This window comes from Mobula hypostoma, chromosome 13 (genome assembly GCF_963921235.1).
Source record: "Mobula hypostoma chromosome 13, sMobHyp1.1, whole genome shotgun sequence".
Classification (NCBI taxonomy): domain Eukaryota; kingdom Metazoa; phylum Chordata; class Chondrichthyes; order Myliobatiformes; family Myliobatidae; genus Mobula; species Mobula hypostoma.
The window spans coordinates 65,834,612-65,848,929 of record NC_086109.1 but is presented as its reverse complement, the minus strand read 5'-3'; the positions used below and the strand labels follow the sequence as shown (position 1 = coordinate 65,848,929).

Below are 14,318 nucleotides of genomic sequence, written 5' to 3'. Positions count from 1 at the left end.
GACACAGCATGGTAACAGGCCCCTCCAGCCCAGTGAGGTCATGTCACCAATTCCTCCCTATGTGACCATTCAACCCATACATTTTTGGAGGAAACTGGAGCATTCGGAGGAAACTCATGCGATTGTGGGGAGAGCGTACAAACTCCAGACAGCAACAGGATTGAATCCAGGTAACTGACACTGTAACAACACACTCAATGCTGGAGTAACTCAGCAGTTCAGGTAGCATCTGTGGAAAAGAGTAAACAGTCGATATTTTGGGTCGAGACCCTTCATCAGGACTGGAAAGAGAGAGAAGCTCTGGTGGGGGGAGGAGAGGAAGATGTTACAAGGTATTAGGGGAAACCGGGAGAGGGGGAAGGGTGAAGAGCTGGGAAGTTGATTGGTGAAAGAGAAGGTGGGGGGTAGAATCTGCTGAGAAAGGATAGAAGACCATGGGAGAAAGGGAACGAAGAGGAGCACCAGAGGGAGGTAATGGGCAGGTAAGGTGATGAGTCGAGAGAGGGAAACGGGAATGGGGAATGGTGAAAGGGGTGGGGAGGGGGAGCAATTACTGGAAGTTTGAGAATTCTATGTTCAGGCCATCAGGTTGGAGGCTACCCAGATGAAATATAAGGTGTTGCTCCTTCTACTTGAGTGTGGCCTCATCATGGCAGTAGAGGAGACCATGGGGAAGTAGAATTTAAATAGGTGGCCACTGGGAGATCCCATTTTTTTCTAGCAGATGGACCGTAGGTGCTTGGTGAAGCGGTCTCCCAATCTACGTTGGGTCTCACCAATATACAGGAGGCCACACTGAAAGCACTAGATACAGTAGATGAACCCAACAGACTCTCAATTGAAGGGTCGCCTCACCTGGAATGACTGGGGCCCTGAATGATGGTGAGGGAGGAGGTGTTGGCACAGGTGTGGCACTTGTTCTGCAACCAGTCTGCTGAATATTCATAATTGTGTTCAATTTTCAGTTCTTCATGATAGATCTTTGTGTATTTCATCATCAGCATGCCGTTAAGTGGCATACATTCACTCTGATGCTGACAATATTGAATCAAGATCTTCACTTTTCACTTTATGCAGTTTTTCTATTTCTCATTAATTTCTGCTCATTACATATGTGAGGTCACTTCTCAGAACTGTCTGTGGTGTGCAAAGACAGTTTTCTTAAGACCCTGGGTACCTTCTCAGGGTCTTAAGAAATTTTCCATTTGTGACAACGTGACAGCGCTCAAGACAAAAATTTGGATTTTGGAATTTTTTGGCTTTTGGAATTTCAGATAATAGGGGATTCAGTGATGGTAAATGTCAGCAGGTTTGGTAGCTGGATTTTCTCTTTTTTGGATATCATCATTCCTGGGCACGTGTGGTGTGAAAGTTATTTTCCATCTATTGGCACAGGCTTGGATACACTCTGGGTAAGTGACTGTTACTTCTTTTGACCTTGTATTTGAAGGAAGGTCATTGAAGAATCAGCTGAAGATGGTTGAGTCTAGAACATTATCCCGAAGAACTCCTGCAGAAGTGTTCTTGTGATAAAGGACCTTGACCCCCTTCAGTTTGCCTACAGCTGCAACAGCTGTAGAGCAGATGCAATCTTGCTGGCTCTCCACTTGGCCTTGCACAACAGCAATGCCAACACTGGGCTACTGTTTATAAATAATAGCTTGGCATTCAACACCATCTTCCCCTCAGTACTAACTAACAAGCTTCCAAACAAAGGCCTCTGTACCTTCCTCTGCAACTGGATCAGAAGACCACAGGCAGTGTGCATTGAAAATAACATCTCCTTACTGGCAGTCAACACAGGTGGACTTCAGGATGCATAGTTAACCCACTACCCTACACTCTACACTCCTCATTGTATAACTAGGCACAGCTCAAATGCCTTTTTATAAACTCACCAATGACATAACTGTTGTTGGTAAAATCTCAGATGGTGACGAGGAGATGTATAGGAGAGAGGTAGATTGGCTGGTTGAATGGTATCTCAACTACAACCTTGCGCTCAGCGTGAGTAAGACCAAGGAATTGATTGTGGACTTCAGGATGGAGATGTGAGGAGAATACACATCTGTTCTCACTGAGGGGTCAGCAATGGAAAGGGTGAGCAGCCTTGCATTCCTGGGTGTCAACGTTTCAGAGGATCTCTGTTGGGCATATTGCGAAGAAGGCTGCACTTCATTGGGAAGTTTGAGGAGATTCGATACGCCACCAAAGACTCCGGCAAATTTCTACAGATGCACTGTGGAAAGCGTCCTGACTGATTGCACCGTGGCTTGGTGTGGAGGCTGCAATCACAGGATTGGAAAAGAAAGCTGAAGTGGGTTGTAGGCCAGGCCAGCTCCATCACGGGCACAAGCCTCTCCACCATCAAGGACATCTTCAAAAGATGGTACTCAAGAAGCTGGCATCCATCATTAAGGACCCTCACCATCCAGGACATGCCCTCTTCTCCGTACCATCGGAGCGGAGATACAGGGGTCTGAAGATGCACACTCAGTAGCTTCTCTTCCTCTGCCATCAGATCTCAGAATGGTCTGTAAACCCATGGACACTACCTGTCAATTTTGCACGATTTATTTATTTTATATTTCTTATTTTAACATAGTGATTTTCAATGTATTGTACTGTATTGTTGCTGTAAAACAACAAATTTCATAACATACAGTATGTCAGAGATAATACACTTGATTCTAAATTTCTATCCTTTGAATAGAAACATGGGATCATTTCCTTCCCCATCCAAGGAATCAGTGGGGTCTCTGTTTAATATCAAACTGGAACATCTATCATTAGTATTTTAAGATTCAAATTTATTTATTACGTGTACATCGGAACATGGAGTGAAATGTGGTGTTTGCATTACCAAGGCTCCCGAGAGTGTGATCGGGGGCAACCTGCAATTGTCACCACACGTTCCGGCAAAAACATAGCACGGACACAATGTGTGGTACAACAACACAAAATGCAACAAGCAGAAGAACAAGAGTGAAATCAAGCCTTGTTACTCTCACTCTCACACACTCGCACACTCTCACACACTCTTTTAACCCCAGAAGACACCTTCAACCTCTGCTGGACTCAGACTTGTAGGCATTGGGCCTTTGGCTACCCCAGCAGATTCTCAGAGATTTACAGACTCGTCTCTGGCCAATATTTTGAGAAAGGAATCATTATATCCAGATATATTTATTTAATGATCAATTTCCGGACCACTTGTGTCAAGTGGCTTCCTTGCATAGCGTTGTAATACATAGCCTTAACTTGGTATTCCAAAACTAATCACTGCTTGTAAGTTTCAACTAGTTTGAGCTGTTAACTGATACTTGAACTCATTACTGTACTTGACCCAGAAATGAAGAGCGAATAAGCTTGCCAGAGATGTCATTTGAACAAATCTGCTAAAATATGACTTGATTGATATAATGAAAATGTATTAGTGTTCTTTAACACATCCATGTGAGGCAAGGCAGGATGTGAGGCATTAGTGTCAGAGGACTGCAATACAAGTGACTCCCTTCATATTATTTATTTTAACAATCCATGGCTTGACTCATTGTACTTTGACACTGCACGGTAATTTTAAATGCTGGCTTGTGCCTTGACTCCAATGGAATGACAGTTTCTAACTGATCAGCAGTTTTTATTTTATATGAGTCATAGAGCAGAACAATACAGAGACAGACCGTTGGTCCAATGCATCCTGGCACTCAGCATGCTAGTCCCATTTTCAAATATCTGATGATTATCAATAAGATCCTTCATCCCATCCACCTTCACTAACTCCTTCACCCCACCACTATTCTGAAGTGCAGGTTTCCTACCCACAGTAGTGCTCTTCACCAAAATGAAGCCATTTCTATAATTCACGAAACTAAATAAATCAATCTTATTTTTGCCAATTATTCTTCTCTCCCTTTCAGTTCTTTAAACCTGATATCCAGTGAATGACAACCTATGTGTGTTTTAATCATCAAAAGGCTTGTTATATGTAAAACATGGTACCTCATTGTCGTGGGGCTGCAGGTGCTGTTGAAGAACGATTGGTTCAAAGTCACAGCAAGAATGCTGTGCTTTCGCTGTCATGGTGGAATTGTGGTACACCTAGAACATTTTAATTCTGGGTTTCTCAGGTAATTGGTTACTTTAGAATTAGAAATTCTAACATTATTGCACAGTCTCTTGTCAAGTCAAATCAAGTATCTAATTTATTATCACAGTAAAGGAGCTTTCTATTGCTCTATCAGTTCAACAGACAATGCTCGGTAGCGTAGCGGGTAGTGCAGTTGTTTTACAGTACCAGTGGTCACCAAATGGGTTTTGACTCCCGCCAGTGTCTGTTAATGAGTTTGTACATTCTTATTTCCGGGTACCCCCAGAACACTTCTTGGACTGTGGTTGTTGAATGACGCATTTCATTGTATGTTTCAATGTACATGTGACAGGTAAAGCTACTCTCTCTCTAAGCAAGTCAGTTAGCACCTAGAAAGAACAACAGCTTTAACAGGCTTCATTTAAACCAAAGGGGGGGGGAAAAGGTAATTTTTGACGAGTGGAATTGTTAAAATAATGAACTCAGCTTCATCTGGATTTCGGCAGAGGTGAATCAGGATTGTAGGGAACAACTTGGCCAGTTAAGTGTTATTAAATGCTTCTGCTTCCTTAGGAGCTTGCACAGCCTCAGCGTGACATCTAAAACCTTGACGAAGTTCTATAGATGTGGAGTGGAGAGTATATTCACTGCTTGCATCACAGCCTGGTACGGAAACACCAATTTTGTCCGGAAAATCCTACAAGATGTAGTGGATACAGCCAGTCAGTCCATCGCAGGTAAAGCCATCCGCACCATTGTACACATTTACATGAAATGCTGTCACAGTAAAGCAGCATCCATCATCAGGGACTCTCAACGCCCTGGACATGCTCTCTTCTCACTGCTGCCTTCAGGAAAAAGGTACAGGAGCCTCAGGATTCATAACACCAGGTTCAGGAACATTTATTGCCCCTCAACCATCAGGCTCTTAAACCAAAAGAATAACATCACTGAACTTCACGCCCTATCATTGAAATGTTCCTACACCTTTGGACTTACTTTCTCATGTTCTCAATATTTATTGCATATTTACTTATTATTTCTTTCTTTTTGTAGTTACATAGTTCGTTGTCTTTTGCATTCTGGTTGAACATCCAAGTTGGAGCGGCCTTTCGTTAATTCTGTTATGGTTATTATGTTATTAGGGATTTATTGAATATGGCAGCAAGTGAATGAATCTCGGGTTGTAGACGTTGGCATATATGTACTTTGATAATAAATTTACTTTGAACTTCAATGTGGCTACCTTGGGTTTTGGCCCAAATGGCCAGGCCTGAATAATTGAAGGGCGATGAGGACAGCTTGTGGGAAGCGGCAAATGGCCATCTAGAGAACAGAAGTACTTCATTCTGGCTCATTCAGCCCACGTTCCTTCCCTGATCGGTCACCTTCCGACCTCCCTCACTGTTAATGGATGCAGGCACTCTCCAATTCCTAACCTCCGAGGATTGGTAACAACATGCTCGCCCTCCACTCAACCCCATCCTCCCCTTCTGTTCCCAGTTGTAGGTTCGCAACTCAGCCTTGGCTATGACCTCCACTGCAGTGTTCTTCACCAAAGGGAGACAAACCTACAGATCGTGCTAGAGGGAAAGATGACACAGAACTTAAGAATCTGAGTCTCCTGAACCAAACTCCTTCCTATCTATTCACCTCTCTGTTACTGCTCCTCTACTTTCACCTCCCTCACAAGGGCAATAGACATCAAGAATAGGAAGCATTTCAATTAATCTTTTTTTTTGCTATTTGCAACATGCATAACATACTGCAATAAGTTTTATTGGTGCTGCATGGTAGCGTAGTTGTTATCCCATCACTTTGCAGTACAGGCAATTCTGTTTCAGTTCCCGCTGCTGCTTGTAAGGAGTTTGTACATTCTCCCTGTGACCGCACGGGTTTCCTCCGGGTACTCTGGTTTGCTCCCACAGTCGAAGGACATAACAGTTAGTAGGTTAATTGGTCATTGTAAATTGTCCCGTGATTAGGGTGGGATTAAATCAGGGGATTGCTGAGCGGTGTGGCTCAAGGGGCCAGAAGGGCCTCCTTTGTACTGTATCTCAATAAATAATAAAATAAGTAATCGGGAGACATGTCCACTACCAGCAAATGACAAATCCAGTCTTACTATGTGTTCATTTTAATCTTGTAACGTAAACTGCTATAAATTGGCAAACTGATTTCCTGGACAATTTCAGTTACTCTTAACATTGGGACTCCAGTTTTATTGCGTACAGTTGTAATTACTCCTCTTTCAGAGCAACGTGATGATACCAGAAAGATTTATTTAGGATGGTTTCAGCGATTGAGGGATTTCAGTGAAAATATTAAACTGGAGAAGCTGGGCTTGTTCTCCTCAGTGTAGAAGAAAAGTTGGTGTATAATTTGATAGAGGAGAGTAAATTTGTGAGGGTTAAATTGCAGCTTGAAGAAGGAATCGGTAACATATGAAGGTGGTTTAATTAACAGGCGTGTCAGATTTAAAATTTGGGAAAAGGTTTAAGAGAGATGTAAAGAAAATCCTTTACTCGACCTGAATTTTACCCTCTGAAGAGTAGTGGAAACGGATTTAATTCATACCTTCAAATGGATTGCTCCCTCCTTACAAATATGGATTAATGAGTGACAAATGAGCAGTAAATCCTATTTTGCTCTTTAGGGCTTATCATCATTATTAATGAGGTAAATATTCACCATTTAGCAGTCCTTAAGGAACCATGAGAAACATCATCGTCTCTAATGATGCAGAAGAAGGCTCATTAAGTCAATGCTGAACATCAGAACAATCCTCTCTCTCTTTGTAATTTATTCTATCTTGCGTATCCCCCAGCTCTTCCTGATTATCCACTACCCACAAACATAAGGATTAAATTACAGTAAACCAATTAAAACCTCCCAACCAGCTCAGCCTTGGGTGTGGGAGAAAACTGGAGCGCCAAGAAAGTAGATGAGCGGCAGAGTGGTGCCAGCGAACTAGGTTCAATCCCAACCTGGCATACAATCTGTGTGGCAGTTCCGCATTCTTCCTGTGACTCTGTGAATTAACTCCAGGTGCTCCGGTATCCTACCACATCCGAAAGAAGTGTAGGTTGGTAGGTTTATTATCATATTGTCTCAGTGTATAGGCGAAGTTGATGAGAATATAATAGGGATTAATATAGTGTTAGTTTGTGGGTTGGCATAGACGTAATGGGCCAAAGGGTTATTTCCGTTCTGTACTGCTCTGTCATTCCGTGGCACGGAGGGGAGACCCACACGGTCACATGAAGAATGTGCAAACTCCACGCAGACAATGCCAGGCCCGGGATCAAGAATGGATCATTGGAGCTGTGTGACATCGGCACTACCTCCTGCATGACAGCATTTTATTCACAGAGGGTTGTCGTTTCAAATTCATCCTGTCTTACTAGTGACATTGTTGCCAATGAGAAATATCTGGGACATGAATTTGGGTTTGGCCTTAATCCAAGAGTTAAGACTGATTCAAATTTAGTTAAAGAGCTTCATCTTGTCTGTACTGCAGCTGGAAAGTTTGAGGCATAGATGCTTTTGTTAACATAATTATTATCAACTCCCTTCCGGTAAGATGGCAGTGCACTCGGACGCAGCGGCCTCTAGATCCAACCAAAGATGTAATTGCTCGTCCTTTACATATTTTTCACAATAAGAAGACACTGCTAGATATTACAAACACCAATTATTACTGTAGCAGCAAGTCGCTGGATAGTGGTAGAGCTAGACTTGTGTGCCGTGTAGCAGCCTGCTTTAGCCATCCAGGGAAGGCGGCTTCAGAGATGGTGCGTAAAGGTGGTGCACAATGCAATGGACGGTGTGGGACGTTTTTGTTGTGATCACAAGACCCTTTTGGACATTGGTAATGTAGAATATTGGGAGTCTGGTTCACTGGTTCTTTGGCAAAATCGATGTCGGGGGAGCTATATGGCCTCGGTAGTGCAGACCAGGCCCTCATTCATGCCTTAGGGTGATCTGTTGAGGAAGGAGATGCCAGAGGTGGCTGCGTACTGCTGGATTCCCCCCTGGGTTGGAGGCCAGCTCCTCCCATCAGTGCTGCCCTCCTCTGTTCACTTGATGGAAGACAAGCTGAATTACCTTCAACTGCAGCTGCACTGTGCGAGATGAGGAACTGCTGCAGCTTGTTCTTGTGGAAACATGGCTTCAGGACAACATCCATGCACCATCATTCTTCAGGCCATGACACTCAGGGACTTGCGCTACATTATCACTTTATAATTTTTTTGTACTCTGATTTTCTGCTACCATAATTATGTGCTATATGTGTTTCGTGTTGTGTGCGACTGTTGTTTCTGCGTTTTGCACCTTTGCCCCAGAGGAATCCTGTGTATGGTTGAATGACAATTAAACTTGAACTTGCTTTTCCTTTCCCCTATAGCAACATCCTCAGCCCTTCTCCCATCATCTATCATAAGCCCAACCATAAAACTGAACCCCATGCAATCACTCAATGTATATATTCAGATTCACTTACTGACCACTTGTATATCGCAACTTACAGTGAAGTGCATTGTTTGTGTTTGCAACCAACACAACTGAAGAATATGCTGGGGGCAGCCTGCAAATGTTGCCACACATTCCGGCGTCAATATAACACACACACGCACACGCACACACAATTCACAAGTAACAGGAGCAATAGCAATAAAACAAGCCCCTTTCCTCCCTCTCAGCCGCCCACCCACCTACTGACTCGCGCACACAGCCCTCCAACCATGATCTCAACAATGGTGGGGTTGGCAGAGCAATGGCCTCTTTAACTGTGCACAATGCCTTGAGTTTCAACAGCAGCATGTTAATGGCTTGACTTTGGCTGGGAAGTTGCCACAAGTTAAAATTGCTCTGTAGGGGATTGCTTGGACATCCATTGTTCAGGAGTAGCTTATATGTCGGTCAGAATCTATCTGACACATATATAGGCCAAATTGTAGCAAAACCAGTAATTAAACAGCTATTCATTGTTTGATTCACTGGTTAATATCCCTACACGTTAGATCAATGTAGAGAAATGCAAACATTTTCTAAAACCTCTCACTGAATTTGCTGTTTTATGCAATTTTAATTTTTGCATGGCAATTTATTTTGCAACAGCAGTCGGGAGTTTCAAACTAGATATTACTGTCCTGTAAATTAAAAAGGCAAACTTTGCACAGTGTTTTTTTGGTGAAGATTTTTTTTCTCAGTATTTTCCAATTGTAATTGATTTCCTGATTATGCTTGTTTCAGCACCATGCACTTGTTGAATTTAGATGCGATTTGGTTTATCATGTGACATCCTAAGGATTCTTCTGCTGGCATCTGAACACTGATTAAATTTATATATTTTGAAAGATCGGAACATTAATCCATGTAATTTTCCTCAAATTATATTTTTTCCCCTTTTTGATATAATCACTCATTTTCCTGATATATTGGTCTAAGCAGACTCAGGTTTTACACAGGGCTGTGATTTTGCTGGGAAAAAATGTTGCTTGTAGCCTTGACTATTAAAGTGAAGAATAAGATGAATCAAAAGAGTTGATTAAGTTGCTGAGTAGAAAATAATGCATCATTATCTGTCGCACACTTAAAAACATTCTAAAAGCAGGCAACGTGTAGGGATATTAATCAAGGGTGGTAAAATTACTCTAATTTTCTTTTAGCTTTCAGCTTTGCTATGATTGCTATTCTAACTACAAATGAATTAATACTCTCAAAATCATCTTGCAGTTGCTTTGTAATCAACTGATCTTTATTACCATTACTGCAGTATTTTTCTAAAGTGTCAGCTGTTTCAAAATCAAAAGCACCTATTTTGTTAGCATTTCATCTGCATGGGGAAATGAATTAATACAATCTTACTCTCCTATTCCTTTTATACATTTCATTGGAGCAGCAAGGATTAAACTGGTGCGTAACCAAATGAAGTACCAAGCTTATTTGGATGACCAAACATTCATAATATTTCTTACCTAGTGAAGAATTAGTATAAGTGATTATTTCTGCATGAATCCTTCAGCCCATCACCAGAGCTCCAAGTTCTAAATTTTGTTGGTTTTTCACATTTATCATTTGAGCAAATGCACCACTGCCTATTAAACCACTGACATTCAGAGCAGCAATGAAGGTCCTCCATCTCTGACAATGTTCAGGACTTCCTTCATCGTCTCAGTAGCTCCCTCTCAGTTTTCACCACTGCCAGTCCCAGAATGAGGTTCATGAACACCATCGCACTCAGACGTGGAAGGATTTTTCATTGCTGTTTCCGTAACAATTTTGTTTTACCAGTCAGGGTTATTAGCCCTGAGCTGAACCCCCAAACCTGAAGGACCGGTGGACCATTCTTAGTCTGTCCTCTACCCTTTGACCTGTTTGGCATGGGTGACCTTACCAAGAGACAAAGCATAAAGCCCTGACTCCAGCCAACATAGCTCTCTGGGTCATTGAGGTATGCAAGCCTCCAAACCACAACAAGGTTGTTGTCCTTTTGGAGGATTTGTGCAAATACAAACATTGCATATTGGAGATTGTTATTCCAGGTAGATTTAGCTCTTCTACATGTTAAAATCTTAACCCAGCACTGGCTGTAGAATGCAGCAACAGGATTTGGCCTTAAACACTGTAGTGGCTCCAACTATATTTCATAACATGGGTGCTTTAGGAATTTTTGAGGCCACAAAAGGCACCAAATGAATCAAGACTTTTTTAATATGTCAGTTTTTAAAGGTCGTTTTCCTATAATTGAAAAGTGAAAAAAATAACCTCAAAGCCTTAGGCAACGCTGAAATTAAATAAAATTCAAGAACTAGAATGCAGTGAGAATGAAAAAGATGGAAAATTAGTTACTGTGATTTAGGGTTTTTTATTTTTAATAGAATTTAATAAAATTCATCTGCTAAATTGGAACTCTAATGCTTTAGTTTCATTTTGTCCTTCGAGCATGATCATTTGATTTGTCTCATATATTCTGTGCCAGCTATATTGAAGAGCAATGCCATTTGTTCTATTGACCTGTTCTTTCTACAACTGCATGCAACTTTATTAGTCTCCAGGTATTTATCTTAATTCCCATTTGAAGCCAGCTATTGAATCTCAAATCACCCCCTATCACAACCAAATGCAATTTCAAATCCTCGTCACTCAATTCTTCCCTCTGGTTCTTTTGCCAAGTGTCTTGGGAGTTTAAGTTATCTTAACTAGTTACTCATTCAACATCAGTTTTCTATTTGCTTACCACATTGAGATTGAGAGTGTACTGTGATTGAAAATGCATGGTTATATAAGCCAGAAGATGCCATAAATAAACATTAGTTTAAGTTGTCCTTCACTACTCCTAACAGTATATTTGCATTTTTACTCCAATCCTTGCCCGATGCTTGGATTATCCCTGGATAGCCTTAATATGCTTCTAAATTGGAGGAACAGTGTTCAAGCAAATTTTTCTATTACCAATATCATTGTTGCCTGGCTTCAATTGGGTTTGCTGCAAGATTGGCTTCAAAACTCTGACTGCACAAATTATGTGCTTGCTCACATAAATATATGGCTTAGTGGCATTTATTCAGCCAAATTTTCTATACTGTCCAAATGAATGTTATCCAGTCTTCCACTGTGGAGTGACTATTTGATTAAGAAAATGGAATCATAGGGAGACAAGGTGCTGAAGATGGCTTTTGGCACGTTGGCCTCCAACAGTCAGGGCACTGAGTATAGGAGTTGGGAAGGGTCTAGTCCTGACGAAGGGTCTCGGCCTGAAACGTCGACTGTACCTCTTCCTAGAGATGCTGCCTGGCCTGCAGCGTTCACCAGCAACTTTGATGTGTGTTCATAGGAGTTGGGACGCTGTTTTGCAGTTGTTCCAGATGTTGGTGAGGCCACACCTGGAATATTGTGTACAGTACTGGCCAATGTGTAATAGCAAAGATGCCATTAAACTGGCAAAAAGTGCATGGACTTTTCAGAATGTTGTCAGGACTTAGGACCTTATTCATTGAAGCTTAGGAGGCTGAGATGTACAGAATTATGAGGAGCATAGGTAGAGTGAATGAACGTAGACCTATTCCTTCTCATTTTTTATTTCCTTTCTCTGGGAAAATGACTAAGATGAGGGGGGAAAATTTAAAAGGGAGCTGAGGAGAAACTTCTTCAAACAGAGGATGGTGTATATATGGAATAAACTGTTAGGGGAAAATAAATGAGACGTTGTATAGTAACAACACTTACAAGGCCTTTGGACAGGTACATACAGTACTGTGCCAAAGTCTCAGGCACATGTAAAAAAAACTCTGTAAAGTGAAGATGCTTTCAAAAATACACTGTTGTGCAGTTTTGTAAGAAAATTGGCTGGTAGGTTGTTCCAAGCATCTTGGAACACTTGCCACAGTTCTTCTGCAAACTTCAGCTGTCCTGCTTGCTTTTGTCTCTCCAGGTGATCCCAGACGGCCTTGATGATGTTGTGATCAGGGCTCTGTGGAGGCCATACCTTCTGCTGCAGAACGCCTGGTTCTTTCTTTCATTGACAAATAGTTCTTTATGACCCTGACTGTGTGTTCGAAGTCAATGTTTTGTTCTAGATCACCAACTCCATTTGCAGAAATATAGCCCCAAACCTGCAGGGAATTTCCATCGTCCCTTCACTGTTGACTGCAGACACTCATCCGGGTAGTGCTGTCCAGCTCTTCTACAGGCAAACTGCTTCCTGGTTGAGCAAAAAATGTCAAATTTTGACTTGTCAGTCCAGAACACTTGCTGCAATTGCTTGCACCCTGCTCCTTGTGTTTTGTGCACAGATGAGTCTTTTGGCTTTCTCCCCCCACTTCAGAGAAGTGGCTTTTTGGCAGCCACTCTTCCATGAAGCCCACTTCTGACAAAACTTCTCCGGACTGCAGAGGGGGGTACTTGGGTTCCGGTAGTCTCTCTGAGTTCCAAGCTGATAGCAGTGCTGCATTGCTTCCAATTTAGAAGGGACTTCAGTTTGATGTATCTCTCAGCAGTTTCCGTGGACAATGACTGCATTTCTGGTCCTCAACTTAGACTGTTTTTTTTGTGCTTGGACAGCACATCTTGAAACTCCTGTCTGCCGCAAAAATTCTGCTTGGGAGCGACCTTGCTGATGCAGGGTGACCCCCTGGTGTCTTGTTGCTATGCTCACTCTTGCCATGAAGTAGCAATTGATGAATTGAAGATTAAACTGTCACATCTGCCACACCCTCACCTTTTAGTTTGACTGTCCTTCACCCAGTGATTCCTTCTACACCTGTTTCTGTTTAGGTAATCAGTTTAGTTCATACAACTTATTAAATGTCTCTGATCATTAGCATCCTGTTTGTTAACTTTGTTTAATCATGCACTGGGCTAGATACCTACACGATAGGCTTATTCAGAAAGTTAGAAGGCATGGGATTCAGGGAAGTTTGGCCAGGTGGATTCAGAATTGGCTTGCCTGCAGAAGGCAGAGGGTGGTGGTGGAGGGAGTACATTCAGATTGGAGGATTGTGACTAGTGGTGTCCCACAGGGATCTGTTCTGGGACCTCTACTTTTCGTGATTTCTATTAACGACCTGGATGTGGGGGTAGAAGGGTGGGTTGGCAAGTTTGCAGACGACACAAAGGTTGGTGGTGTTGTAGATAGTGTAGAGAATTGTCAAAGATTGCAGAGAGACATTGATAGGCTGCTGAAGTGGGCTGAGAAGTGGCAGATGGAGTTCAACCTGGAGAAGTGTGAGGTGGTACACTTTGGGAGGACAAACTCCAAGGCAGAGTACAAAGTAAATGGCAGAATACTTGGTAGTGTGGAGGAGCAGAGGGATCTCGGGGTACATGTCCACAGATCCCTGAAAGTTGCCTCACAGGTGGATAGGGTAGTTAAGAAAGCTTATGGTGTGTTAGCTTTCATAAGTCGAGGGATAGAGTTTAAGAGTCGCGACGTAATGATGCAGCACTATAAAACTCTGGTTAGGCCACACTTTAAGAGTACTGTGTCCAGTTCTGGTCGCCTCACTATAGGAAGGATGTGGAAGCATTGGAAAGGGTACAGAGGAGATTTACCAGGATGCTGCCTGGTAAACGAGAGTATGCATTATGATCAGAGATTAAGGGAGCAAAGGCTCTACTCTTTGGAGAGAAGGAGGATGAGAGGAGACATGATAGAGGTGTACAAGATAATAAGAGGAATAGATAGAGTGGATAGCCAGCGCCTCTTCCCCAGGGTACCACTGCT

At 42.3% G+C, this 14,318-nt stretch overlaps 1 protein-coding gene across 5 annotated transcripts in view; it reads left to right on the top strand.

Moving 5' to 3' along the window:
• Window positions 1-14,318, top strand: part of LOC134355648 (endophilin-A3-like) — a 144,686-nt gene that overhangs the window by 18,683 nt on the left and 111,685 nt on the right. Inside the window, exon 1 of one of the 5 annotated variants that reach the window (XM_063065864.1) lies at window positions 4,726-4,827. The exons of the other annotated variants lie outside the window; for them this stretch is intronic. The gene's annotated coding sequence lies outside the window, so the exon portion shown is untranslated. Of the gene's footprint in view, window positions 1-4,725; window positions 4,828-14,318 lie in introns of those variants that run through there. 5 annotated transcript variants of the gene reach the window in all.